Source organism: Schistocerca serialis, chromosome 12 (assembly GCF_023864345.2).
Source record: "Schistocerca serialis cubense isolate TAMUIC-IGC-003099 chromosome 12, iqSchSeri2.2, whole genome shotgun sequence".
Taxonomy (NCBI): domain Eukaryota; kingdom Metazoa; phylum Arthropoda; class Insecta; order Orthoptera; family Acrididae; genus Schistocerca; species Schistocerca serialis.
In genome coordinates this window covers 185923547-185950324 of record NC_064649.1, presented here as the reverse complement: position 1 = coordinate 185950324, position 26778 = coordinate 185923547, and positions in this window count along the sequence as shown.

Genomic DNA, 26778 nt, shown 5'->3' with positions numbered 1-26778 from the left:
CAGTATGAAGAGTCAGTTTTCTTGTACTTAAGTCGGCATTGTGCCTTTTGTATTTAATCCGATGCAATTTCTGTGTTTCATCGTCAATAAGAAGGTCGGAGGAATACGGTAAACCTGAAGTGAAGCATCGGAATCTATAACTAGTGTCACAGGCATTGTTCAAAACATAGACAGTAAGAAGAGTCAGTTTTCTTGTACTTAAGTCGGCATTGTGTCTTTTGTATTTAATTCCGATTCTTATTCTGTGTTTCATCGTCAATAAGAAGGTCAGAGGGATACAGTAAACCTGCAGTGAAGAATCGGAATCTATAACTAGTGTCACATGAATGGTTCAAAACATAGACTGTAAGATGCGTGAGTTTCCTTGAAGTCGGCATTGTGCCTTTTGTATTTAATTCCGATGCAATTTCTGTGTTTCATCGTCAATAAGAAGGTCAGAGGTATACAGTAAACCTGAAGTGAAGCATCGGAATCTATAATTAGTGTCACAGGTATGGTTCAAAACATAAGCAGTAAGAAGAGTCCGTTTTCTTGTACTTAAGTCGGCATTGTGCCTTTTGTATTTAATTCCGATGCAATTTCTCTGTTTCATCGTCAATAAGAAGGTCAGAGGGACACAGTAATCGTGAAGTGAAGCATCGGAATCTATAACTAGTGTCACCGGAATGGTTCAAAACATAGACAGTAAGAAGAGTCAGTTTTCTTCTACTTAAGTCGGCATTGTGCCTTTTCTATTTAATTCCGATGCAATTTCTGTGTTTCATCGTCAATAAGAAGGTCAGAGGCATACAGTAAACCTGAAGTGAAGCTTCGGAATCTATAACTAGTGTCACAGGAATTGTTCAAAACATTGACAGTAAGAAGAGTCAGTTTTCTTGTACTTAAGTCGGCATTGTGCGTTTTGTATTTATTTCCGATGCAATTTCTGTGTTTCATCGTCAATAAGAAGGTCAGAGGGATACAGTAAACCTGCAGTGAAGAATCGGTATCTATAACTAGTGTCACATGAATGGTTCAAAACATAGACAGTAAGAAGAGTCAGTTTCCTTGAAGTCGGCATTGTGCCTTTTGTATTTGATTCCGATGCAATTTCTGTGTTTCATCGTCAATAAGAAGGTCAGAGATATACAGTATACCTGAAGTGAAGCATCGGAATCTATAACTAGTGTCACTGGTATGGTTCAAAACATAGACAGTAAGAAGAGTGAGTTTTCTTGTACTTAAATCGGCACTGTGCTTTTTTTGTATTTCATTCCGATGCAATTACTGTGTTTCATCGTCAATAAGAAGGTCAGAGGGATACAGTAAACCTGAAGTGAAGCATCGGAATCTATAACTAGTGTCAATGGAATGGTTCAAAACATAGACAGTGAGAAGAGTCAGTTTTCTTGTACTTAAATCGGCATTGTGCCTTTTCTATTTAATTCCGATGCAATTTCTGTGTTTCATCGTCAGTAAGAAGGTCAGAGGGATACAGTAAACCTGAAGTGAAGCATCGGAACTTATAAGTAGTGTCACAGGAATGGTTCAAAACATAGACAGTAAGAAGAGTCAGTTATCTTGTACTTAACTCGCCATTGAGCATTTTGTATTTAATACCGATGCAATTTCTGTGTTTCATCGTCAATAAGAAGGTCAGAGGTATGCAGTAAACCTGAAGTGAAGCATCGGAATCTACAATTAGTGTCACAGGTATGGTACAAAACATAGACAGTATGAAGAGTCAGTTTTCTTGTACTTAAGTCGGCATTGTGCCTTTTGTATTTAATTCCGATGCAATTTCAGTGACTCATCGTCAATAAGAAGGTCAGAGGGATATAGTGAACCTGAAGTGAAGCATCGGATTCTATAACTAGTGTTACAGGGATGGTTCAAAACATAGACAGTAAGAAGATCAGTTTTCTTGTACTTAAGTCGGCATTGTGCCTTTTGTATTTAATTCCGATGTAATTTCAGTGTTTCATCGTCAATAAGAAGGTCAGAGGGATATAGTGAACCTGAAGTGAAGCATTGGATTCTATAACTAGTGTCACAGGAATGGTTCAAAACATAGACAGTAAGAAGATCAGTTTTCTTGTACTTAAGTCGGCATTATGCCTTTTGTATTTAATCCGATGGAATTTCTGTGTTTCATCGTCAATAAGAAGGTCAGAGGGATACAGTAAACCTGAAGTAAAGCATCGGAATCTATAACTAGTGTCACAGGAATGGTTCAAAGCATAGACAGTATGAAGAGTCGGTTTTCTTGTACTTAAGTCGGCATGGTGCCTTTTGTATTTAAATCCGATCCAATTTCTGTGTTTCATCGTCAATAAGAAGGTCAGAGGCATACAGTAAACCTGAAGTGAAGCATCGGAATCTATAACTAGTGTCACAGGAATGGTTCAAAACATAGACAGTAAGAAGAGTCAGTTTTCTTGTACTTAAGTCGGCATTGTGCCTTTTGTATTTAATTCCGATTTAATTTCAGTGACTCATCGTCAATAAGAAGGTCAGAGGGATATAGTGAACCTGAAGTGAAGCATCGGATTCTATAACTTGCGTCACAGGAATGCTTCAAAACATAGACAGTAAGAAGATCAGTTTTCTTGTACTTAAGTCAGCATTGTGCCTTTTGTATTTAATCCGGTGCCATTTCTGTGTTTCATCGTCAATAAGAAGGTCGGAGGGATACGGTAAACCTGAAGTGAGGCATCGGAATCTATAACTAGTGTCACAGGCATTGTTCAAAACACAGACAATAAGAAGAGTCAGTTTTCTTGAACTTAAGTCGGCATTGTGCCTTTTGTATTTAATTCCGATTCTATTTCTGTGTTTCATCGTCAATAAGAAGGTCAGAGGGATACAGTAAACCTACTGTGAAGCATCGGAATCTATTACTATTGTCACAGGTATGGTTCAAAACATAGACAGTAAGAAGAATCAGTTTTCTTGTACTTAAGTCGGCATTGTGCCGTTTGTAATTGATTCCGATGCAATTTCTGTGTTTCATCGTCAATAAGAAGGTCAGAGGGATACAGTAAACCTGAAGTGAAGCATCGGAATCTATAACTAGTGTCACAGGAATGGTTCAAAACATAGACAGTAAGGAGAGTCAGTTATCTTGTACTTACGTCGGCATTGTGCCTTTTGTATTTAATTCCGAAGCAATTTCTGTGTTTCATCGTCAATAAGAAGGTCAGAGGGATACAATAAACCTGAAGGAAAGCATCGGAATCTATAACGAGTGTCACATGAATGGTTCAAACATAGCCAGTAAGAAGAGTCAGTTTCCTTGTCGTTAAGTCCGCATTGTGCCTTTTGTATTTAATTCCGATGCAATTTTTGTGTTTCATCGTCAATAAGATGTTCAGAGGGATACAGTAAACCTGAAGTGAAGCATCGGAATCTATAACTAGTGTCACAGGAATGGTTCAAAACATAGACAGTATGAAGAGTCAGTTTTCTTGTATTTAAGTCGGCATTGTGCCTTTTGTATTTAATTCCGAAGCAATTTCAGTGATTCATCGTCAATAAGAAGGTCAGTGGGATATAGTGAACCTGAAGTGATGCATCGGATTCTATAACTAGTGTCACAGGAATGGATTCAAAACATAGACAGTAAGAAGATCAGTTTTCTTGTACTTAAGTCGGCATTGTGCCTTTTATATTTAATTCGATGGAATTTCTGTGTTTCATCGACAATAAGAAGGTCGGAGGGGTTCGGGATACCTGAAGTGAAGCATCGGAATCTATAACTAGTGCCACAGGAATTGTTCAAAACATAGACAGTAAGAAGAGTCAGTTTTCTTGTACTTAAGTCGGCATCGTGACTATTGTATTTAATTCCGATGCAATATCTGTGTTTCATCGTCAATAAAAAGGTCAGAGGCATATAGTAAACCTGAGGTCAAGCATCGGAATCTATAACTAGTGTCACAGGAATTGTTCAAATCATTGACAGTAAGAAGAGTCAATTTTCTTGTACTTAAGTCGGCATTGTGCCCTTTGTATTTAATTCCGATGCAATTTCTATGTTTCATCGTCAGTAAGAAGGTCAGAGGGATACAGTAAACCTGCAGTGAAGAATCGGAATCTATAACTAGTGTCACATGAATGGTTCAAAACATAGACAGTAAGAAGCGTCAGTTTCCTTGAAGTTGGCATTGTGCCTTTTGTATTTAATTCCGATGCAATATCTGTGTTTCATCGTCAATAAGAAGGTCAGAGGTATACAGTAAACCTGAAGTGAAGCATCGGAATCTATAACTAGTGTCACAGGAATGGTTCAAAACATAGACAGTATGAAGAGTCAGTTTTCTTGTATTTAAGTCGGCATTGTGCGTTTTGTATTTAATTCCGATGCAGTTTCTGTGTTTCATCGTCAATAAGAAGGTCAGAGGGATACAGTAAACCTGAAGTGAAAAATCGGAATCTATAAGTAGTGTCACAAGAATGGTTCAAAACATAGACAGTAAGAAGTGTCAGTTTTGTTGTACTTAAGTCGGCATTGGGCCTTTTGTATTTAATTCCGATGCAATTCCTGTGTTTCATCGTCAACAAGAAGGTCAGAGGCATACAGTAAACCTGAAGTGAAGCATCGGAATCTATAACTAGTGTCACAGGAATGGTTCAAAACATAGACAGTAAGAAGAGTCAGTTTCCTTGTACTTAAGTCGGCATTGTGCCTTTTGTATTTAATACCGATGCAATTTTAGTGTTTCATCGTCAATAAGAATTTCAGAGAGATACAGTGAACCTGAAGTGATGCATCGGAATCTATAACTAGTGTCACAGGAAAGGTTCAAATCATAGAGAGTAAGAAGAGTCAGTTTTCTTGTACTTATGTCGGCATTATGCCTTTTGTATTTAATTCCGATGCAATTTCTGTGTTTCATCGTCAATAAGAAGGTCAGAGGCATACAGTAAACCTGAAGTGAAGCATCGGAATCTATAACTAGTGTCACAGGAATTGTTCAAAACATTGACAGTAAGAAGAGTCAGTTTTCTTGTACTTAAGTCGGCATTGTGCCTTTTGTATTTAATTCCGATGCAATTTCTGTGTTTCATCGTCAATAAGAAGGTCAGAGGGATACAGTAAACCTGCAGTGAAGAATCGGTATCTATAACTAGTGTCACATGAATGGTTCAAAACATAGACAGTAAGAAGGGTCAGTTTCCTTGAAGTCGGCATTGTGCCTTTTGTATTTAATTCCGATGCAATTTCTGTGTTTCATCGTCAATAAGAAGGTCAGAGGTATACAGTAAACCAGAAGTGAAGCATCGGAATCTATAACTAGTGTCACTGGTATGGTTCAAAACATAGACAGTAAGAAGAGTGAGTTTTCTTGTACTTAAGTCGGCATTGTGCTTTTTTTGTATTTAATTCCGATGCAATTTCTGTGTTTCATTGTCAATAAGAAGGTCAGAGGGATACAGTAAACCTGAAGTGAAGCATCGGAATCTATAACTAGTGTCACAGGAATGGTTCAAAACATAGACAGTAAGAAGAGTCAGTTTTCTTGTACTTAAATCGGCATTGTGCCTTTTCTATTTAATTCCGATGCAATTTCTGTGTTTCATCGTCAGTAAGAAGGTCAGAGGGATACAGTAAACCTGAAGGGAAGCATCGGAATCTATAACTATGGTCACAGGAATGGTTCAAAACATAGACAGTAAGAAGAGTCACTTTTCTTGTACTTAAGTCGGCATTGTGCGTTTTGTATTTAATTCCGATGCAATTTCTGTGTTTCATCGTCAATAAGAAGGTCAGAGGGATACAGTGAACCTGAAGTGAAAAATCGGAATCTATAAGTAGTGTCACAGGAATGGTTCAAAACATAGACAGTAAGAAGTGTCAGTTTTATTGTACTTAAGTCGGCATTGGGCCTTTTGTATTTAATTCCGATGCAATTCTTGTGTTTCATCGTCGACAAGAAGGTCAGAGGCATACAGTAAACCTGAAGTGAAGCATCGGAATCTATAACGAGTGTCACATGAATGGTTCAAAACATAGACAGTAAGAAGAGTCAGTTTCCTTGTCGTTAAGTCGGCATTGTGCCTTTTGTATTTAATTCCGATGCAATTTTTGTGTTTCATCGTCAATAAGATGTTCAGAGGGATATAGTAAACCTTAAGTGAAGCATCGGAATCAATAACTAGTGTCAGAGGAATGGTTCAAAACATAGACAGTATGAAGAGTCAGTTTTCTTGTATTTAAGTCGGCATTGTGCCTTTTGTATTTAATTCCGAAGCAATTTCAGTGATTCATCGTCAATAAGAAGGTCAGTGGGATATAGTGAACCTGAAGTGATGCATCGGATTCTATAACTAGTGTCACAGGAATGGATTCAAAACATAGACAGTAAGAAGATCAGTTTTCTTGTACTTAAGTCGGCATTGTGCCTTTTGTATTTAATTCGATGGAATTTCTGTGTTTCATCGACAATAAGAAGGTAGGAGGGGTACGGTAAACCTGAAGTGAAGCATCGGAATCTGTAACTAGTGCCACAGGAATTGTTCAAAACATAGACAGTAAGAAGAGTCAGTTTTCTAGTACTTAAGTCGGCATTGAGCCTTTTGTATTTCATTCTGATTCAATTTCTGTGTTTCATCGTCAATAAGAAGGTCAGAGGGATACAGTAAACCTACAGTGAAGCATCGGAATCTATAACTAGTGTCATAGGAATGGTTCAAAACATAGACAGTATGGAGAGTCAGTTTTCTTGTACTTAAGTCGGCATCGTGACTTTTGTATTTAATTCCGATGCAATATCCGTGTTTCATCGTCAATAAGAAGGTCAGAGGCATACAGTAAACCTGAAGTCAAGCATTGGAATCTATAACTAATGTCACAGGAATTGTTCAAAACATTGACAGTAAGAAGAGTCAGTTTTCTTGTACTTAAGTCGGCATTGTGCCTTTTGTATTTAATTCCGATGCAATTTCTGTGTTTCATCGTCAATAAGAAGGTCAGAGGGATACAGTAAACCTGCAGTGAAGAATCGGAATCTATAACTAGTGTCACATGAATGGTTCAAAACATAGACAGTAAGAAGCGTCAGTTTCCTTGAAGTCGGCATTGTGCCTTTTGTATTTAATTCCGATGCAATATCTGTGTTTCATCGTCAATAAGAAGGTCAGAGGTATACAGTAAACCTGAAGTGAAGCATCGGAATCTATAATTAGTGTCACAGGTATGGTTCAAAACATAGACAGTAAGAAGAGTCCGTTTTCTTGTACTTAAGTCGGCATTGTGCCTTTTGTATTTAATTCCGATGCAATTTCTGTGTTTCATTGTCAATAAGAAGGTCAGAGGGATACAGTAATCGTGAAGTGAAGCATCGGAATCTATAACTAGTGTCACAGGAATGGTTCAAAACATAGACAGTAAGAAGAGTCAGTTTTCTTCTACTTAAGTCGGCATTGTGCCTTTTCTATTTAATTCCGTTGCAATTTCTGTGTTTCATAGTCAATAAGAAGGTCAGAGGGATACAGTAAACCTGAAGTGAAGGATCGGAATCTATAACTAGTGTCACAGGAATTGTTCAAAACATAGACAGTAAGAAGAGTCAGATTTCTTGTACTTAAATCTTCATTGTGCCTTTTCTATTTAATTCCGATGCAATTTCTGTGTTTCATCGTCAGTAAGAAGGTCAGAGGGATACAGTAAACCTGAAGGGAAGCATCGGAATCTATAACTAGTGTCACAGGAATGGTTCAAAGCATAGACAGTAAGAAGAGTCAGTTTTCTTGTACTTAAGTCGGCATTGTGCGTTTTGTATTTAATTCCGATGCAATTTCTGTGTTTCATCGTCAATAAGAACGTCAGAGGGATACAGTAAACCTGAAGTGAAAAATCGGAATCTATAACTAGTGTCACAGGAATGGTTCAAATCATAGACAGTAAGATGAGTCAGTTTTCTTGTACTTAAGTCGGCATTGTGCCTTTTGTATTTAATTCCGATGCAATTTTAGTGTTTCATCGTCAATAAGAAGGTCAGAGAGATACAGTGAACCTGAAGTGATGCATCGGAATCTATAACTAGTGTCACAGGAAAGGTTCAAAGCATAGAGAGTAAGAAGAGTCAGTTTTCTTGTACTTAAGTCGGCATTATGCCTTTTGTATTTAGTTCCGACGCAAATTCTGTGTTTCATCGTCAATAAGATGGTCAGAGGGATACAGTAATCCTGAAGTGAACCATCGGAATCTATTACTAGTGTCACAGGAATGGTTCAAAACATAGACATTAAGAAGAGTCAGTTTTCTTGTAGTTAAGTCGGCATTGTGCCTTTTGTATTTAATTCCGATGCAATTTCTGTATTTCATCGCCAATAAGAAGTTCAGAGGGATACAGTAAACCTGAAGTGAAGCATCGGAATCTATAACTAGTGTCACAGGAATGGTGCAAAACATAGACAGTAAGAAGAGTCAGTTCTCTTGTACTTAAGTCGGCATTGTGCCTTTTGTATTTAATTCCGATGTAATTTCAGTGACTCATCGTCAATAAGAAGGTCAGAGCGATATAGTGAACCTGAAGTGAAGCATCGGATTCTATAACTTGCGTCACAGGAATGCTTCAAAACATAGACAGTAAGGAGATCAGTTTTCTTGTACTTAAGTCGGCATTGTGCCTTTTGTATTTAATTCCGATGCAATTTCTGTGTTTTATGGTCAATAAGAAGGTCGGAGGGATACGGTAAACCTGAAGTGAAGCATCGGAATCTATAACTAGTGTCACAGGCATTGTTCAAAACACAGACAGTAAGAAGAGTCAGTTTTCTTGTACTTAAGTCGGCATTGTGCCTTTTGTATTTAATTCCGATGCAATTTTAGTGTTTCATCGTCAATAAGAAGGTCAGAGAGATACAGTGAACCTAAAGTGATGCATCGGAATCTATAACTAGTGTCACAGGAAAGGTTCAAAACACAGAGAGTAAGAAGAGTCAGTTTTCTTGTACTTAAGTCGGCATTATGCCTTTTGTATTTAATTCCGATGCAATTTCTGTGTTTCATCGTCAATAAGATGGTCAGAGGGATACAGTAAACCTGAAGTGAAGCATCGGAATCTATAACTAGTGTCACAGGAATGGTTCAAAACATAGACATTAAGAAGAGTCAGTTTTCTTGTAGTTAAGTCGGCATTGTGCCTTTTGTATTTAATTCCGATGCAATTTCTGTATTTCATCGTCAATAATAAGGTCAGAGTGATACAGTAAACCTGAAGTGAAGCATCGGAATCTATAACTAGTGTCACAGGAATGGTTCAAAACATAGACAGTAAGAAGCGTCAGTTTTCTTGTACTTAAGTCGGCATTGTGCCGTTTGTAATTGATTCCGATGCAATTTCTGTGTTTAATCGTCAATAAGAAGGTCAGAGGGATACAGTAAACTTGAAGTGAAGCATCGGAATCTATAACTAGTGTCACAGGAATGGTTCAAAGCATAGACAGTAAGAAGAGTCAGTTATCTTGTACTTAAGTCGGCATTGTGCCTTTTGTATTTAATTCCGAAGCAATTTCTGTGTTTCATCGTCAATAAGAAGGTCAGAGGGATACAATAAAACTGATGTAAAGCATCGGAATCTATAACGAGTGTCACATGAATGGTTCAAAACATAGACAGTAAGAAGAGTCAGTATCCTTGTCGTTAAGTCCGCATTGTGCCTTTTGTATTTAATTCCGATGTAATTTTTGTGTTTCATCGTCAATAAGATGTTCAGAGGAATACAGTAAACCCGAAGTGAAGCATCGGAATCTATAACTAGTGTCACAGGAATGATTCAAAACATAGACAGTATGATGAGTCAGTTTTATTGTATTTAAGTCGGCATTGTGCCTTTTGTATTTAATTCCGAAGCAATTTCAGTGATTCATCGTCAATAAGCAGGTCAGTGGGATATAGTGAACCTGAAGTGATGCATCGGATTCTATAACTAGTGTCACAGGAATGGATTCAAAACATAGACAGTAAGAAGATCAGTTTTCTTGTACTTAAGTCGGCATTGTGCCTTTTGTATTTAATTCGATGGAATTTCTGTGTTTCATCGACAATAAGAAGGTCGGAGGGGTACGGTAAACCTGAAGTGAAGCATCGGAATCCATAACTAGTGCCACAGGAATTGTTCAAAACATAGACAGTAAGAAGAGTCAGTTTTCTTGTACTAAAGTCGGCATTGAGCCTTTTGTATATAATTTTGATTCAATTTCTGTGTTTCATCGTCAATAAGAAGGTCAGAGGGATACAGTAAACCTACAGTGAAGCATCGGAATCTATAACTAGTGTCATAGGAATGGTTCAAAACATAGACAGTATGAAGAGTCAGTTTTCTTGTACTTAAGTCGGCATCGTGACTTTTGTATTCAATTCCGATGCAATATCTGTGTTTCATCGTCAATAAGAAGGTCAGAGGCATACAGTAAACCTGAAGTCAAGCATCGGAATATATAACTAGTGTCACAGGAATTGTTTCAAACATTGACAGTAAGAAGAGTCAGTTTTCTTGTACTTAAGTCGGCATTGTGCCTTTTGTATTTAATTCCGATGCAATCTCTGTGTTTAATCGTCAATAAGAAGGTCAGAGGGATACAGTAAACCTGCAGTGAAGAATCGGAATCTATAACTAGTGTCACATGAATGGTTCAAAACATAGACATTAATAAGCGTCAGTTTCCTTGAAGTCGGTATTGTGCCTTTTGTATTTAATTCCGATGCAATATCTGTGTTTCATCGTCAATAAGAAGGTCAGAGGTACACAGTAAACCTGAAGTGAAGCATCGGAATCTATAATTAGTGTCACAGGAATGGTTCAAAACATAGACAGTAAGAAGAGTCAGTTTTCTTCTGCTGAAGTCGGCATTGTGCCTTTTCTATTTAATTCCGATGCAATTTCTGTGTTTCATCGTGAATAAGATGGTCAGAGGCATACAGTAAACCTGAAGTGAAGCATCGGAATCTATAACTAGTGTCACAGGAATTGTTCAAAACATTGACAGTAAGAAGAGTCAGTTTTCTTGTACTAAGGTCGGCATTGTGCCTTTTGTATTTAATTCCGATGCAATTTCTGTGTTTCATCGTCAATAAGAAGGTCAGAGGGATACAGTAAACCTGCAGTGAAGAATCGGTATCTATAACTAGTGTCACATGAATGGTTCAAAACATAGACAGTAAGAAGAGTCAGTTTCCTTGAAGTCGGCATTGTGCCTTTTGTATTTAATTCCGATGCAATTTCTGTGTTTCATCGTCAATAAGAAGGTCAGAGGTATATATAGTAAACCTGAAGTGAAGCATCGGAATCTATAACTAGTGTCACTGGTATGGTTCAAAACATAGACAGTGAGAAGAGTGAGTTTTCTTGTACATAAGTCGGCATTGTGCTTTTTTTGTATTTAATTCCGATGCAATTTCTGTGTTTCATCGTCAATAAGAAGGTCAGAGGGATACAGTAAACCTGAAGTGAAGCATCGGAATCTATAACTAGTGTCACAGGAATGGTTCAAAACATAGACAGAAAGAATAGTTAGTTTTCTTGTACTTAAATCGGCATTGTGCCTTTTCTATTTAATTCCGATGCAATTTCTGTGTTTCATCGTCAGTAAGAAGGTCAGAGGGATACAGTAAACCTGAAGGGATGCATCGAAATCTATAACTAGTGTCACAGGAATGGTTCAAAACATAGACAGTAAGAAGAGTCAGTTTTCTTGTACTTAAGTCGGCATTGTGCGTTTTGTATTTAATTCCGATGCAATTTCTGTGTTTCATCGTCAATAAGAAGGTCAGAGGGATACAGTAAACCTGAAGTGAAAAATCGGAATCTATAAGTAGTGTCACAGGAATGGTTCAAAAAATAGACAGTAAGAAGAGTCAGTTTTGTTGTACTTAAGTCGGCATTGGGCCTTTTGTTTTTAATTCCGATGCAATTCCTGTGTTTCATCGTCAACAAGAAGGTCAGAGGCATACAGTAAACCAGAAGTGAAGCATCGGAATCTAAAACCGGGCTCACAGGAAAGTTTCAAAACATAGACAGTAAGATGAGCCAGTCTTCTTGTACTTGAGTCGACATTGTGCGTTTTGTATGTAATGCCGATGCAATATCTGTGTTTCATCGTCAATAAGAAGGTCAGAGGCATACAGTAAACCTGAAGTCAAGCATCGGAATCTATAACTAGTGTCACAGGAATTGTTCAAAACATTGACAGTAAGAAGAGTCAGTTTTCTTGTACTTAAGTCGGCATTGTGCCTTTTGTATTTAATTCAGACGCAATTTCTGTGTTTCATCGTCAATAAGAAGGTCAGAGGGATACAGTAAACCTGCAGTGAAGAATCGGAATCTATAACTAGTGTCACATGAATGGTTCAAAACATAGACAGTAAGAAGAATCAGTTTCCTTGAAGTGGGCATTGTGCCTTTTGTATTTAATTCCGATGCAATTTCTGTGTTTCATCGTCAATAAGAAGGTCAGAGGTATACAGTAAACCTGAAGTGAAGCATCCGAATCGATAATTAGTGTCACAGGTATGGTTCAAAACATAGACAGTAAGAAGAGTCCGTTTTCTTGTACTAAATTCGGCATTGTGCCTTTTGTATTTAATTCCGATGCAATTTCTGTGTTTCATCGTCAATAATAAGGTCAGAGGGATACAGTAAACGTGAAGTGAAGCATCGGAATTCATAACTAGTGTCACAGGAATGGTTCAAAACATAGATAGTAAGAAGAGTCAATTTTCTTCTACTTAAGTCGGCGTTCTGCCTTTTCTATTTAATTCCGATGCAATTTCTGTGTTTCATCGTCAATAAGAAGGTCAGAGGGATACAGTAAACCTGAAGTGAAGCATCGGAATCTATAACTAGTGTCACAGGAATGGTTCAAAACAGAGACAGTAAGAAGAGTCAGTTTTCTTGTACTTAAATAGGCTTGTGCCTTTTCTATTTAATTCCGATGCAATTTCTGTGTTTCATCGTCAGTAAGAAGGTCAGAGGGATACAGTAAACCTGAAGGGAAGCATCGGAATCTACAACTAGTGTCACAGAAATGGTTCAAAACATAGACAGTAAGAAGAGTCAGTTTTCTTGTACTTAAGTCGGCATTGGGCCTTTTGTATTTAATTCCGATGCAATTTCTGTGTTTCATCATCAACAAGAAGGTCAGAGGCATACAGTAAACCTGAAGTGAAGCATCGGAATCTATAACTAGTGTCACAGGAATGGTTCAAAACATTGACAGTAAGAAGAGTCAGTTTTCATGTACTTAAGTCGGCATTGTGCCTTTTGTATTTAATTCCGATGCAATTTCAGTGATTCATCGTCAATAAGAAGGTCAGAGGGATACAGTGAACCTGAAGTGAAGCATCGGAATCTATAACTAGTGTCACAGGAATGGTTCAAACATAGAGAGTAAGAAGAGTCAGTTTTCTTGTACTTATGTCGTTATCGTGCCTTTTGTATTTAATTCCGATGCAATTTCTGTGTTTCATCGTCAATAAGAAGGTCAGAGGGATACAGTAAATCTGAAGTGAAGCATCGGAAATTATAATTAGTGTCACATGAATGGTTCAAAACATAGACAGTAAGAAGAGGCAGTTTTCTTGTATTTAAATCAGCATTATGCCTTTTGTATTTAATTCCGATGCAATTTCTGTGTTACATCGTCAATAAGAAGGTCAGAGGGATACAATAAACCTGAAGTGAAGCATCGGAATCTATCAGTAGTGTCACAGGAATGGTTCAAAACATAGACAGTAAGAAGAGTCAGTTTTCTTGTACTTAAGTCGGCATTGTACCTTTTGTATTTAATTCCGATGCAATTTCTGTGTTTCATCGTCAATAAGGAGGTAAGAGGGATATAGTAAACGTGAAGTGAAGCATCGGAATCTATAACTAGTGTCACAGGAATTGTTCAAAACATAGACAGTAAGAAGATCAGTTTTCTTGCACATAAGTCGGCATTGTGCCTTTTGTATTTAATCCGATGCAATTTCTGTGTTTCATCGTCAATAAGAAGGTCAGAGGTATACAGTAAACCTGAAGTGAAGCATCGGAAACTATAACTAGTGTCACAGGAATGGTTCAAAACATAGAAAGTAAGAAGAGTCAGTTTTGTTGTACTTAAGTCGGCATTGGGCCTTTTGTATTTAATTCCGATGCAATTTCTGTGTTTCATCGTCAACAAGAAGGTCAGAGGCATACAGTAAACCTGAAGTGAAGCATCGGAATCTATAACTAGTGTCATAGGAATGGTTCAAAACATAGACAGTAAGAAGAGTCAGTTTTCATGTACTTAAGTCGGCATTGTGCCTTTTGTATTTAATTCCGATGCAATTTCTGTGTTTCATCGTCAATAAGATGGTCAGAGGGATACAGTAAACCTGAGGTGAAGCATCGGAATCTATAACTAGTGTCACAGGAATGGTTCAAAACATAGACAGTAAGAAGAGTCAGTTTTCTTGTAGTTAAGTCGGCATTGTGCCTTTTGTATTTCATTCCGATGCAATTTCTGTATTTCATCGTCAATAAGAAGGTCAGAGGGATACAGTAAATCTGAAGTGAAGCATCGGAAACTATAATTAGTGTCACATGAATGGTTCAAAACATAGACAGTAAAAACAGACAGTTTTCTTGTATTTAAACCAGCATTGTGCCTTTTGTATTTAATTCCGATGCAATTTCTGTGTTTCATCGTCAATAAGAAGGTCAGAGGGATACAATAAACCTGAAGTGAAGCATCGGAATCTATCAGTAATGTCACAGGAATGGTTCAAAACATAGACAGTAAGAAGAGTCAGTTTTCTTGTACTTAAGTTTGCATTGTACCTTTTGTATTTTATTCCGATGCAATTTCTGTGTTTCATCGTCAATAAGAAGGTCAGAGGGATACAGTAAACGTGAAGTGAAGCATCGGAATCTATAACTAGTGTCACAGGAATTGTTCAAAACATATACAGTAAGAAGATCAGTTTTCTTGTACTTAAGTCGGCATTGTGCCTTTTGTATTTAATCCGATGCAATTTCTGTGTTTCATCGTCAATAAGAAGGTCAGAGGGATACAGTAAACATGAAGTAAAGCATCGGAATCTATAACTAGTGTCACAGGAATGGTTCAAAACATAGACATTATGAAGGGTCAGTTTTCTTGTACTTAAGTCGGCATGGTGCCTTTTGTATCTAATTCCGATCCAATTTCTGTGTTTCATCGTCAATAAGAAGGTCAGAAGCATACAGTAAACCTGAAGTGAAGCATCGGAATCTATAACTAGTTTCACAGGAATGGTTCAAAACATAGACAGTAAGAAGAGTCAGTTTTCTTGTACTTAAGTCGGCATTGTGCCTTTTGTATTTAATTCCGATGTAATTTCAGTGACCCATCGTCAATAAGAAGGTCAGAGTGATATAGTGAACCTGAAGTGAAGCATCGGATTCTATAACTAGTGTCACAGGAATGCTTCAAAACATAGACAGTAAGAAGATCAGTTTTCTTGTACTTAAGTCGGCATTGGGCCTTTTGTATTTAATTCGATGGAATTTCTGTGTTTCATCGACAATAAGAAGGTCGGAGGGATACGGTAAACCTGAAATGAAGCATCGGAATCTGTAACTAGTGCCACAGGAATTGTTCAAAACATAGACAGTAAGAAGAGTCAGTTTTCTTGTACTTAAGTCGGCATTGTGCCTTTTGTATTTAATTCCGATTCAATTTCTGTGTTTCATCGTCAATAAGAAGGTCAGAGGGATACAGTAAACCTACAGTGTAGCATCGGAATCTATAACTAGTGTCATAGGAATGGTACAAAACATAGACAGTATGAAGAGTCAGTTTTCTTGTACTTAAGTCGGCATTGTGCCTTTTGTATTTAATTCCGATGCAATATCTGTGTTTCATCGTCAATAAGAAGGTCAGAGGCATACACTAAACCTGAAGTGAAGCATCGGAATCTATAACTAGTGTCACTGGAGTTGTTCAAAACATTGACAGTAAGAAGAGTCAGTTTTCTTGTACTTAAGTCGGCATTGTGCCTTTTGTATTTAATTCCGATGCAATTTCTGTGTTTCATCGTCAATAAGAAGGTCAGAGGGATACAGTAAACCTGCAGTGAAGAATCGGAATCTATAACTAGTGTCACATGAATGGTTCAAAACATAGACAGTAAGAAGAGTCAGTTTCCTTGAAGTCGGCATTGTGCCTTTGGTATTTAATTCCGATGCAATTTCTGTGTTTCATCGTCGGTAAGAAGGTCAGATGGATACAGTAAACCTGAAGGGAAGCATCGGAATCTATAACTAGTGTCACTGGAATGGTTCAAAACATAGACAGTAAGAAGAGTCAGTTTTCTTGTACTTAAGTCGGCATTGTGCGTTTTGTATTTAATTCCGATGCAATTTCTGTGTTTCATCGTCAATAAGAAGGTCAGAGGGATACAGTAAACCTGAAGTGAAGCATCGGAATCTATAACTAGTGTCACAGGAATGGTTCAAAACATAGACAGTAAGAAGAGTCAGTTTTGTTGTACTTAAGTCGGCATTGGGCCTTTTGTATTTAATTCCGATGCAATTTCTGTGTTTCATCGTCAACAAGAAGGTCAGAGGCATACAGTAAACCTGAAGTGAAGCGTCGGAATCTATAACTAGTGTCACAGGAATGGTTCAAAACATAGACAGTAAGAAAAGCCAGTTCTCTTGTACTTAAGTCGGCATTGTGCCTTTTGTATTTAATTCCGATGCAATTTCAGTGTTTCATCGTCAATAAGAAGGTCAGAGGGATACAGTGAACCAGAAGTGAAGCATCGGAAATTATATCTAGTGTCACAGGAATGGTTCAAAACATAGACAGTAAGAAGAGTCAGTTTTCTTGTACTTAAGTCGGCATTGTCCCTTTTGTATTTAATTAAGATGCAATTTCTGTGTTTCATCGTCAATAAGAAGGTCAGAGGGATACAGTAAACCTGAAGTGAAGCATCGGAATCTATAACTAGTGTCACAGGAATGGTTCTAAACATAGACAGTAAGATGAGTCAGTTCTCTTGTACTTAAGTCGGCATTGTGCCTTTTGTATTTTATTCCGATGCAATTTCTGTGTTTCATCGTCAATAAGAAGGTCAGAGGGATACAGTAAACCGGAGGTGAAGCATCGGAATCTAAAACTAGTGTCACAGGAGTGGTTCAAAACATAGACAGTAAGAAGATCAGTTTTCTTGTACTTAAGTCGGCATTGAGCCTTTTGTATTTAATTCCGATCCAATTTCTGTGTTTCATCGTCAATAAGAAGGTCAGAAGCATACAGTAAACCTGAAGTGAAGCATTGGGATCTATAACTAGTGTCACAGGAATGGTTCAAAACATAGACAGTAAGAAGAGTCAGTTTTCTTGTACTTAAGTCGGCATTGTGCCTTTTGTATTTAATTCCGATGTAATTTCAGTGACTCATCGTCAATAAGAAGGTCAGAGGGATATAGTGAACCTGAAGTGAAGCATCTGATTCTATAACTAGTGTCACAGGATTGCTTCAAAACATAGACAGTAAGAAGATCAGTATTCGTGTACTTAAGTCGGCATTGTGCCTTTTGTATTTAATCCGATGCAATTTCTGTGTTTCATCGTCAATAAGAAGGTCAGAGGGATACAGTAAACATGAAGTAAAGCATCGGAATCTATAACTAGTGTCACAGGAATGGTTCAAAACATAGACAGTATGAAGAGTCAGTTTTCTTGTACTTAAGTCGGCATGGTGCCTTTTGTATCTAATTCCGATCCAATTTCTGTGTTTCATCGTCAATAAGAAGGTCAGAAGCATACAGTAAACCTGAAGTGAAGCATCGGAATCTATAACTAGTGTCACAGGAATGGTTCAAAACATAGACAGTAAGAAGAGTCAGTTTTCTTGTACTTAAGTCGGCATTGTGCCTTTTGTATTTAATTCCGATGTAATTTCAGTGTCCCATCGTCAATAAGAAGGTCAGAGGGATATAGTGAACCTGAAGTGAAGCATCGGATTCTATAACTAGTGTCACAGGAATGCTTCAAAACATAGACAGTAAGAAGATCAGTTATCTTGTACTTAAGTCGGCATTGGGCCTTTTGTATTTAATTCGATGGAATTTCTGTGTTTCATCGACAATAAGGAGGTCGGAGGGATACGGTAAACCTGAAATGAAGCATCGGAATCTATAACTAGTGCCACAGGAATTGTTCAAAACATAGACAGTAAGAAGAGTCAGTTTTCTTGTACTTAAGTCGGCATTGTGCCTTTTGTATTTAATTCCGATTCAATTTCTGTGTTTCATCGTCAATAAGAAGGTCAGAGGGATACAGTAAACCTACAGTGTAGCATCGGAATCTATAACTAGTGTCATAGGAATGGTACAAAACATAGACAGTATGAAGAGTCAGTTTTCTTGTACTTAAGTCGGCATTGTGCCTTTTGTATTTAATTCCGATGCAATATCTGTGTTTCATCGTCAATAAGAAGGTCAGAGGCATACAGTAAACCTGAAGTGAAGCATCGGAATCTATAACTAGTGTCACTGGAGTTGTTCAAAACATTGACAGTAAGAAGAGTCAGTTTTCTTGTACTTAAGTCGGCATTGTGCCTTTTGTATTTAATTCCGATGCAATTTCTGTGTTGCATCGTCAATAAGAAGGTCAGTGGGATACAGTAAACCTGCAGTGAAGAATCGGAATCTATAACTAGTGTCACATGAATGGTTCAAAACATAGACAGTAAGAAGAGTCAGTTTCCTTGAAGTCGGCATTGTGCCTTTGGTATTTAATTCCGATGCAATTTCTGTGTTTCATCGTCAGTAAGAAGGTCAGATGGATACAGTAAACCTGAAGGGAAGCATCGGAATCTATAACTAGTGTCACAGGAATGGTTCAAATCATAGACAGTAAGAAGAGTCAGTTTTCTTGTACTTAAGTCGGCATTGTGCGTTTTGTATTTAATTCCGATGCAATTTCTGTGTTTCATCGTCAATAAGAAGGTCAGAGGGATACAGTAAACCTGAAGTGAAGCATCGGAATCTATAACTAGTGTCACAGGAATGGTTCAAAACATAGACAGTAAGAAGAGTCAGTTTTCTTGTACTTAAGTCGGCATTGTGCCTTTTGTATTTAATTAAGTTGCAATTTCTGTGTTTCATCGTCAATAAGACGGTCAGAGGGATACAATAAACCTGAAGTGAAGCATCGGAATCTATAACTAGTGTCACAGGAATGGTTCAAAACATACACAGTAAGAAGAGTCACTTTTCTTGTAGTTAAGTCGGCATTGTGCCTTTTGTATTTAATTCCGATGCAATTTCTGTATTTCATCGTCAATAAGAAGGTCAGAGGGATACAGTAACCCTGAAGTGAAGCATCGGAAACTATAATTAGTGTCACATGAACGGTTCAAAACATAGACAGTAAGAAGAGACAGTTTTCTTGTATTTAAAACAGCATTGTGCCTTTTGTATTTAATTCCGATGCAATTGCAGTGTTTCATCGTCAATAAGGAGGTCAGAGGAATACAGTGAACCTGAAGTGAAGCATCGGAATCTATAACTAGTGTCACAAGAATGGTTCATAACATAGAGAATAAGAAGAGTCAGTTTTCTTATACTTAAGTCGGCATTGTGCCTTTTGTATTTAATTCCGATGCAATTTCTGTGTTTCATCGTCAATAAGATGGTCAGAGGGATACAATAAACCTGAAGTGAAGCATCGGAGTCTATAACTAGTGTCACAGGAATGGTTCAAAACATAGACAGAAAGAACAGTCAGTTTTCTTGTAGTTAAGTCGGCATTGTGCCTTTTGTATTTAATTCCGATGCAATTTCTGTGTTTCATCGTCAATAAGAAGGTCAGAGGGATACAATAAACCTGAAGTGAAGCATCGGAATCTATCACTAGTGTCACAGGAGTGGTTCAAAACATAGACAGTAAGAAGAGTCAGTTTTCTTGTACTTAAGTCGGCATTGTACCTTTTGTATTTAATTCCGATGCAATTTCTGTGTTTCATCGTCAATAAGAAGGTCAGAGGGATACAGTAAACCTGAAGTGAAGCATCGGAATCTATAACTAGTGTCACAGGAATGGTTAAAACATAGACAGTAAGATGAGTCAGTTCTCTTGTACTTAAGTCGGCATTGTGCCTTTTGTATTTTATTCCGATGCAATTTCTGTGTTTCATCGTCAACAAGAAGGTCAGAGGGATACAGTAAACCGGAGGTGAAGCATCGGAATCTAAAACTAGTGTCACAGGAGTGGTTCAAAACATAGACAGTAAGAAGATCAGTTTTCTTGTACTTAAGTCGGCATTGTGCCTTTTGTATTTCATCCGATGCAATTTCTGTGTTTCATCGTCAATAAGAAGGTCAGAGGCATACAGTAAACCTGAAGTAAAGCATCGGAATCTATAACTAGTGTCACAGGAATGGTTCAAAGCATAGACAGTATGAAGAGTCAGTTTTCTTGTACTTAAGTCGGCATGGTGCCTTTTGTATTTAATTCCGATCCAATTTCTGTGTTTCATCGTCAATAAGAAGGTCAGAAGCATACAGTAAACCTGAAGTGAAGCATTGGGATCTATAACTAGTGTCACAGGAATGGTTCAAAACATAGACAGTAAGAAGAGTCAGTTTTCTTGTACTTAAGTCGGCATTGTGCCTTTTGTATTTAATTCCGATGTAATTTCAGTGACTCATCGTCAATAAGAAGGTCAGAGGGATATAGTGAACCTGAAGTGAAGCATCTGATTCTATAACTAGTGTCACAGGAATGGTTCAAAGCATAGACAGTATGAAGAGTCAGTTTTCTTGTACTTAAGTCGGCATGGTGCCTTTTGTATTTTATCCGATGCAATTTCTGTGTTTCATCGTCAATAAGAAGGTCAGAGGGATACAGTAAACCTGAAGTGAAGCATCGGAATCTACAACTAGTGTCACAGAAATCGTTCAAAACATAGACAGTGAGAAGAGTCAGTTATCTTGTACTTAAGTCGGCATTGTGCCTTTTGTATTTAATTCCGAAGCAATTTCTGTGTTTCATCGTCAATAAGAAGGACAGAGGGATACAATAAACCTGAAGTAAAGCATCGGAATCTATAACGAGTGTCACATGAATGGTTCAAAACAAAGAGAAGAAGAAGAGTCAGTTTCCTTGTAGTTAAGTCGGCATTGTGTCTTTTGTATTTAATTCCGATGCAATTTTTGTGTTTCATCGTCAATAAGATGTTCAGAGGGATAGAGTAAACCTGAAGTGAAGCATCGGAATCTATAACTAGTGTCACAGGAATGGTTCAAATCATAGACAGTATGAGGAGTCAGTTTTCTTGTACTTAAGTCGGCATTGTGCCTTTTGTATTTAATTCCGATGCAATATCTGTGTTTCATCGTCAATAAGAAGGTCAGAGGGATACAGTAAACCTGAAGTGAAGCATCGGAATCTATAACTAGTGTCACAGGAATGGTTCAAAACATAGACAGTAAGAAGAGTCAGTTTTCTTGTACTTAAATCGGCATTGTGCCTTTTCTATTTTATTCCGATGCAATTTCTGTGATTCATCGTCAGTAAGAAGGTCTGCGGGATACAGTAAACCTGAAGGGAAGCATCGGAATCTATAACTAGTGTCACAGGAATGGTTCAAAACATAGACAGTAAGAAGAGTCAGTTTTCTTGTACTTAAGTCGGCATTGTGCGTTTTGTTTTTAATTCCGATGCAATATCTGTGTTTCATCGTCAATAAGAAGGTCAGAGGGATACAGTAAACCTGAAGTGAAGCATCGGAATCTATAACTAGTGTCACAGGAATGGTTCAAAACATAGACAGTAAGAAGAGTCAGTTTTGTTGTACTTAAGTCGGCATTGGGCCTTTTGTATTTATTCCGATGTAATTTCTGTGTTTCATCGTCAACAGGAAGGTCAGAGGCATACAGTAAACCTGAAGTGAAGAATCGGAATCTATAACTAGTGTCACAGGAATGGTTCAAAACATAGACAGTAAGAAGAGTCAGTTTTCTCGTACTTAAGTCGGCATTGGGTCATTTGTATTTAATTCCGATGCAATTTCAGTGTTTCATCGTCAATAAGAAGGACAGAGGGATACAGTGAACCTGAAGTGAAGCATCGGAATCTATAACTAGTGTCACAGGAATGGTTCAAAACATAGAGGGTAAGAAGAGTCAGTTTTCTTGTACTTATGTCGGCATTGTGCCTTTTGTATTTAATTCCGATGCAATTTCTGTGTTTCATTGTCAATAAGATGGTCAGAGGGATACAATAAACCTGAAGTGAAGCATCGGAATCTATAACTAGTGTCACAGGAATGGTTCAAACCATAGACAGTAAGAATAGTCAGTTTTCTTGTAGTTAAGTCGGCATTGTGCCTTTTGTATTTAATTCCGATGCAATTTCTGTATTTCATCGTCAATAAGAAGGTCGGAGGGATACAGTAAACCTGAAGTGAAGCATCGGAAACTATAATGAGTGTCACATGAATGGTTCAAATCATAGACAGTAAGAAGAGACAGTTTTCTTGTATTTAAATCAGCATTGTGCCTTTTGTATTTAATTCCGATACAATTTCTGTGTTTCATCGTCAATAAGAAGGTCAGAGGGATACAATAAACCTGAAGTGAAGCATCGGAATCTATCACTAGTGTCACAGGAATGGTTCAAAACATAGACAGTAAGAAGAGTCAGTTTTCTTGTACTTAAGTCGGCATTGTACCTTTTGTATTTAATTCCGATGCAATTTCTGTGTTTCATCGTCAATAAGAAGGTCAGAGGGATACAGTAAACCTGAAGTGAAGCATCGGAATCTGTAACTAGTGTCACAGGAATGGTTCAAAACATAGACAGTAAGAAGAGTCAGTTCTCTTGTACTTAAGTCGGCATTGTGCCTTTTGTATTTTATTCCGATGCAATTTCTGTGTTTCATCGTCAATAAGAAGGTCAGAGGGATACAGTAAACCGGAAGTGAAGCATCTGAATCTATAACTAGTGTCACAGGAATGGTTCAAAACATAGACAGTAAGAAGAGTCAGTTTTCTTGTACTTAAGTCGGCATTGTGCCTTTTGTATTTAATTCCGATGCAATTTCTGTGTTTCATCGTCAATAAGAAGGTCAGAGGGATACAGTAAACCTGAAGTGAAGCATCGGAATCTAAAACCGGTCTCACAGGAAAGTTTCAAAACATAGACAGTAAGATGAGCCAGTCGTCTTGTACTTGAGTCGGCATGGTGCCTTTTGTATTTAATTCCGATGCAATATCTGTGATTGATCGTCAATAAGAAGGTCAGAGGCATACAGTAAACCTGAAGTGAAGCAACGAAATCTATAACAAGTGTCACAGGAATTGTTCAAAGCATTGACAGTAAGAAGAGTCAGTTTTCTTGTACTTAAGTCGGCATTGTGCCTTTTGTATTTAATTCCCATGCAATTTCTGTGTTTCATCGTCAATGAGAAGGTCAGAGGGATACAGCAAAACTGCAGTGAAGAATCGGAATCTATAACTAGTGTCACATGAATGGTTCAAAACATAGACAGTAAGAAGGGTCAGTTTTCTTGAAGTCGGCATTGTGCCTTTTGTATTTAATTCCGATGCAATTTCTGTGTTTCATCGTCAATAAGAAGGTCAGAGGTATACAGTAAACCTGAAGTGAAGCATCGGAATCTATAACTAGTGTCACAGGAATGGTTCAAAACATAGACAGTAAGAAGAGTCAGTTTTCTTGTACTTAAATCGACATTGTGCCTTTTCTATTTAATTCCGATGCAATTTTCTGTGTTTCATCGTCAGTGAGAAGGTCAGAGGGATACAGTAAACCTGAAGGAAGCATCGGAATCTATAACTAGTGTCACAGGAATGGTTCAAAACATAGACACTAAGAAGAGTCAGTTTTCTTGTACTTAAGTCGGCATTGTACCTTTTGTATTTAATTCCGATGCAATTTCTGTGTTTCATCGTCAATAAGAAGGTCAGAGGGATACAGTAAACCTGAAGTGAAGCATCGGAATCTATAACTAGTGTCACAGGAATGGTTCAAAACATAGAGAGTAACAAGAGTCAGTTTTGTTGTACTTAAGTCGGCATTGGGCCTTTTGTATTTATTCCGATGCAATTTCTGTGTTTCATCGTCAACAAGAAGGTCAGAGGCATACAGTAAACCTGAAGTGAAGCATCGGAATCTATAAATAGTGTCACAGGAATGGTTCAAAACATAGGCAGTAAGAAGAGTCAGTTTTCTTGTAGTTAAGTCGGCATTGTGTCTTTTGTATTTAATTCCGATGCAATATCTGTGTTTCATCGTCAATAAGAAGGTCAGAGGGATACAGTAAACCTGAAGTGAAGCATCGGAATCTATAACTAGTGGCACAGGAATGGTTCAAAACATAGACAGTAAGAAGAGTCAGTTTTCTTGTACTTAAATCGGCATTGTGCCTTTTCTATTTAATTCCGATGCAATTTCTGTGTTTCATCGTCAGTAAGAAGGTCAGAGGGATACAGTAAACCTGAAGGGAAGCATCGGAATCTATAACTAGTGTCACAGGAATGCTTCAAAACATAGACAGTAAGAAGAGTCAGTTTTCTTGTACTTAAGTCGGCATTGTGCGTTTTGTATTTAATTCCGATGCAATTTCTGTGTTTCATCGTCAATAAGAAGGTCAGAGGGATACAGTAAACCTGAAGTGAAGCATCGGAATCTATAACTAGTGTCACAGGAATGGTTCAAAACATAGACAGTAAGAAGAGTCAGTTTTGTTGTACTTAAGTCGGCATTGGGCCTTTTATATTTATTCCGATGCAATTTCTGTGTTTCATCGTCAACAAGAAGGTCAGAGGCATACAGTAAACCTGAAGTGAAGCATCGGAATCTATAACTAGTGTCACAGGAATGGTTCAAAACATAGACAGTAAGAAGAGTCAGTTTTCTTGTAGTTAAGTCGGCATTGTGCCTTTTGTATTTAATTCCGATGCAATTTCTGTATTTCATCGTCAATAAGAAGGTCAGAGGGATACAGTAAACCTGAAGTGAAACATCGGAAACTATAATTAGTGTCACATGAATGGTTCAAAACATAGACAGTAAGAAGAGACAGTTTTCTTGTAGTTAAGTCGGCATTGTGCCTTTTGTATTTAATTCCGATGCAATTTCTGTATTTCATCGTCAATAAGAAGGTATGAGGGATACAGTAAACCTGAAGTGAAGCATCGGAAACTATAATTAGTGTCACATGAATGGTTCAAAACATAGACAGTAAGAAGAGTCAGTTTTATTGTAGTTAAGTCGGCATTGTGCTTTTTGTATTTAATTCCGATGCAATTTCTGTATTTCATCGTCAATAAGAAGGTCAGAGGGATACAGTGAACCTGAAGTGAAGCATCGGAATCTATAACTAGTGTCATAGGAATGGTTCAAAAGATAGACAGTAAGAAGGGTCAGTTTTCTTGTACTTAAGTCGGTATTGAACCTTTTGTATTTAATTCCGATACAATTTCTGTGTTTCATCGTCAATAAGAATGTCAGAGGGATACAGTAAACCTGAAGTGAAGCATCTGAATCTATAACTAGTGTCACAGGAATGGTTCAAAACATAGTCAGTAAGAAGAGTCAGTCTTCTTGTACTTAAGTCGGCATTGTACCTTTTGTATTTAATTCCGATGCAATTTTTGTGTTTAAACGTCAATAAGAAGGTGCAAGGGATGCAGTAAACGTATAGTGAAGCATCGGAATCTAAAACTGATCTCACAGGATAGGTTCAAAAGATAGTCAGTAAGAAGAGTCAGTCTTCTTGTACTTAAGTCGGCGTTGTGCCTTTTGTATTTATTCCCGATGCAATTTCTGTGTTTCATCGTCAATAAGAAGGTCCAAGGGATACAGTAAACATATAGTGAAGCATCAGAATCTAAAAGTGGTCTCACAGGAAATGTTCCAATCATAGTCAGTAGGAAGAGTCAGTCTTCTTGTAGTTAAGTCGGCATTGTGACTTTTGTATTTAATTCCGATGCAATTTCTGTGTTTCATCGTCAATAAGAAGGTCCAAGGGATACACTAAACCCGATGTGAATCATCGGAATCTAAAACTGCTCTCACAGGAAAGGTTCAAATCATAGACAGTAAGAAGAGTTAGTTTTCTTGTACTTAAATCAGCATTGTGCCTATGTATTTAATACCGATGCCATATCTGTGTTTCATCATCAATAAGAAGGTCAGAGGGATACAGTAAGCCTGAAGTGAAGCATAGGAATCTATAACTAGTGTCACAGGAATGGTTCAAAACATAGAAAGTAGGAAGAGCCAGTCTTCTTGTGGTTGAGTCGGCTTTGTGCATTTTGTATTTAATTCCGATGCAATTTCTGTGTTTCATCGTCAATAAGAAGGTCAGAGGGATACAGTAAACCTGAAGTGAAGCATCGGAATCTATATCTAGTGTCACAGGAATGGTTCAAAACATAGACAGTAGGAAGAGCCAGTCTTCTTGTCCCTTTTTTATTTATTTCCGATGCAATTTCTGTGTTTCATCGTCAATAAGAAGGTCAGAGGGATACAATAAACCTGATGTGAAGCATCGGAATCTATAAATAGTGTCACATGAATAGTTCAGAACATAGACAGTAAGAAGAGTCAGTCTTCTTGTACTTAAGTCGGCATTGTGCCTTTTGTATTTAATTCCGATGCAATTTCTGTGTTTTATCGTCAATAAGAAGGTCAGAGGGATACAGTAAACCTGAAGTGCAGCATCGGAATCTATAACTAGTGTCACAGGAAAGTTTCAAATCATAGACAGTAAGAAGAGTCTGTTTTCTTGTACTTAATTCGGCATTGT